At 42.9% G+C, this 3963-nt stretch overlaps 1 non-coding gene across 1 annotated transcript; it reads right to left on the bottom strand.

Annotated features, from left to right (window-relative positions):
- Positions 1–1519: 1519 nt before the first annotated feature.
- LOC148091920 (small Cajal body-specific RNA 1) lies at positions 1520–1669 on the bottom strand. The gene has a single exon (XR_015715336.1).
- Positions 1670–3963: the final 2294 nt, after the last annotated feature.

Here is a 3963-nt window from a genome sequence, read left to right as displayed (position 1 = left end):
ACTTTTTTTTTAATCTTCACCCCAGGATATTTTTTCCATTGCTTTTCAGAGAGAGTGGGAGGGAGAGAGAGAGAAAGATGGATGTGAGAGAGACACAACCGACTGGTTGCCTCCTGCATATTCCCCAACCCGGGCCTGGGGTTGAGCCTGCAACCTAGGTAGGTGCCCTCGGCTGGAATCGAACCCAGGACCCTTCAGTCCTCGGGATGACGCTCTAACCATTGAGCAAAACCTGCCAGGGTTCATGTTTGATTTTTTAAAAAGTTTAATCTCGTGTTATTTTGTACAGTAACAAGCTGTCCAGGGTTGTAGCCCAGGGGCAGCAGGCCAACCGCATAGCGTAGGCGTGTGGCAGGCTGCACCCTAGGTCTCCGTGGCTACCCTCTGTGACATTGGCACAGCAGCGGAATCGCCTAACAATGGATTACTCAGGATGTGCCCAGGGGTTAAGCAGTGCAGGGCTGTATTTTGATTTACTGGGAGAACCAAGCAAGAATTGATTGGTTTAAGCAGCTAAAAACAGCAACATGACTTAGTTGAAGTTCATATGATGAAAAAGTAAAGAGAAAAATAATGGCCTCTCTGAAACATTTTACAGATGATTTAAAACATAGTTTTAAATAAAAATAATTCTGTAAATTCATAAAAATATAATCACCATGCATTACAAGTCACACAAAATGCTATCTCCCAAAAATAGCATTTTGGCAAAATTACTTCTAGTCTTTTTTATACATGTTTTGTTCATGTGGGTTAGAGCACATAACATATACAACTTTATATCCAGATTTGGTCATATATGACATAAATGTCTTTATAACACAGTATAGTCCAAATTCCCATGTTACTAAATCTTCATATTTAAATGGCTAAGTGGAAAGACATCTTAAATCAGGGGTTACGAGCACAAAAGGCTTCCGGGGCCAGGGAGGTAAGTAAAATATGTGAACTGGATGGATACAAACACGGGAGGGGGGGGTAACCGAAAATGTGCATCCCACTAAAAGGCACCTGGATTTAGTTTTAGTTTTACCCATGTGCTGGCAAAATCAAGTGGAGAAAATACGTTAGCCACAGAATATGTGCAATATGATGACATTTATATATTTTTTAAATTTTTTTATCAGTTGTGCCACTTAATTATTTTATTAAAAATAATTTTCTTTGCTCCAGCTGGGTGCCTCAGTTGGTTGGAGCATCACCCCGTGCGCCGGAAGGTTTGCCGGTTCAGTTTCCGTCATGGCACATACGGGAGGCAACCGGTCGATGTTTCTCTCTCACATGGATGTTTCTCTCTCTCTCTCTAAAAAAAATCAATAAACATATCCTCAGGTGAGGATTAAAGATTTTTGTTTTTATTGATTTTAGAGAGAGGACGGGGGAGAGAGAGAGAAACATGGAGTAGTGGTTCCATGATTCGTGCACCCCTTGGTTGATTCTTGCATGTGGCCTGACGGGGGAGTTGAACCTGCAACCTGGGCTCATCAGGGCGATGCCCCCACCAGCGGGCCGCCGGCCAGGATGCGCCCCGGAGCCGTAACTCAGGGTGTGTTTTACACACTGGGCTTAAAAGACTCACGGCTCTTGCTTCAACATTGCGCTTCTTAAACTCAGCTATCACACCATTTACATTGTTTTAAAACACGGAAAACAATTCCACGTTACACTTGAAGATACACCAGGCATGCACGTGTAATCAAAGTAGTATTATAAACGAAGCAAGGAAGGCGAAACACCAAATTCAGGAGTGATTGCCTCAGGTGCGAGGAAGTGTTGTGAACGCAGGTGATCCAAGTGTGGTAAACAGAAGGGATTTAAGAGTGGGGCAATATTTTAAGTTGAGTGGTAAGTATACAGGTATTGGCTAAAGTTTACTTACCCTGGTTTTACATATTATTGTATAATGCTTATTAAAAAACCCCACACAGCCCTAGCTGGCTTTGCTCAGTGGTTAGAGCGTCGGCCCTTGGGGTCCCAGGTTCGATTCCAGCAAAGGGCGTGTAACTCCATTGCAGGCTGGATCCCCGGCCCACGTGCGGGAGGCAGCCAATCGCTGTGTCTCTCTCCGTGATGTTTCTCTCTCCCTTCCCTCTCTCTGAAAAGCAATGGAAAAAATATCCTCGGGCAAGGATACAAACAAAAACAAAAACAAAACCCCCATGCAGCCGTGGCCCTGGCGGTGGGGTGTGGCTGGGTTGGCTGGAGCAGCGTCTCATATACTGAAAGGTCCCGGATTCGATTCGCAGTCAGGGTACCTACCTAGGTTGCAGGTTCAATGATTCTGTCTCTCTCCTTCTCTCTTTCTCTCTCTCAAGAAAGAAAGAAAGAAGCCTGCGGGCCACTCGAGATTGGGCCAGCAGCTGCCAGTAGCACAGCCTAGTCACCAAGTGCATGGGCTCTGAGCCCAGGCTGTCTGATCAAATCTGACTCTCGCCCTGGCCGGTGTGGCTCAGTGGTTAGAGCGTCGGCCTGCGGGCAGGAGGGTCCCAGGCTGGATTCCAGCCAAGGGCACGGACCTCGGTTGCCGGCTCAGCCCCGGTTGGGATGCGTGCGGGAGGCAACCAATTGATGTGTCTCTCACACATTGATGTTTCTCTCTCTCTCCCTCTTCCACTCTCTCTGAAAAGCAATGGAAAAAATATCCTCAGGTGAGTATTAAAAATAAGAAATCTGAATCCCCACTCCACCACTGAATAGTTTTGTAGACTTGGGCAGTTACTAAAATTCTCTCCAAACTAAGGCATGCAGATCATATCCTGCCATTTGTCAACTTTTGTACAGCCCTCCACCTAAGATGGTCTGCACATTTTTAAGTGGTAAGAACTGCCCTTGACTACTGTTAATCCAACAGTGGGAGTTAGCTTTTGCTGCTGGCTTGATAATATTTCTCAGTGAACGATCCTAAAGCTATAAGGCAAAACAGCGCTTACACACCAGCTGATACGGTAGCAAAGTCATTTCAACAACTAACGTTGTTTAAATCACAAGTGATCTCAAGTTGCTTTTTACTCTTGCCGTGCTGCTAGGAGCTTAAGAAACAAGATCTCCAAACCTATACAAATTTGCAGTAGATATATTTTCTGAATTAAACTGTAGTTCCAACAGCATCTTTCGGATCTGGATGTAGGTAAAAAGAAAATTTCCATATTTGAAAATCCCATTTAACTGTGCAATTAAGGAGCTCCCACCTAAACTTCAATGGGAAGCAATTAATCTGCAACATACTGACGTGCTAAAAGGTAACTACTGAGAGTACTTTAATTGTATTAATGCCATCCAGTGAATATGCTCAATTAAAGCTCTATGCTCATGGACTGATATCAGTACTTGGCAACACCTATGACAAGAAAATTTCAGACGTTTTCAAAGATAAAATATATAGCATCTCATTAAAAATGGCATTAACTGAGCCAGGTCTTTGAGCATAAGCTACCTGTGACTCCAGGCATGGCGCCATCTCCTTAATAATCCTCACTTTCTTGACTGAAAAAAAAATTGCATTAAAAGATGAGCATTTGCTATTGATTTTGACGATAGGAAACACTAACTTTGAACTCCAGTTAAGGAAAATGTTACTCCCCCCCAAAAGAATACTATCTTCTCCTTAAAGGTATTAGCATTATAAAAAGATTGTTATCAATTATATTTTGAAATTCATCAACACAAATTTTGTGGAAATTAGGTTTCTCTCTTGTTGTGTAAGTACCTACATCATAGCCTCAATGTTTCCTCTTGGACTATGTGGATAAAAAAGGGGGTTCTATGGAAAGTAATCTCACAGGGTAATCTGATCATAAATTCCTAACTGGGCAACTCATGTTGGATAGTCACCCTCGGTGTATAACTTTTAGTAAAAGGTTTATCTTTGCTTTAAGCAAACTCTGGTCATTGTTTCTATGCATGATATTCAGCCAGTGTGACGCAGGAATTTTTAAAACATGTAACATCTGACTATTTAAATAG

The sequence above is a fragment of the Miniopterus natalensis genome, chromosome 11 (assembly GCF_054644295.1).
Source record: "Miniopterus natalensis isolate mMinNat1 chromosome 11, mMinNat1.hap1, whole genome shotgun sequence".
In the NCBI taxonomy this organism is placed as follows: domain Eukaryota; kingdom Metazoa; phylum Chordata; class Mammalia; order Chiroptera; family Miniopteridae; genus Miniopterus; species Miniopterus natalensis.
This window is presented reverse-complemented; position numbering and strand designations above follow the sequence as displayed.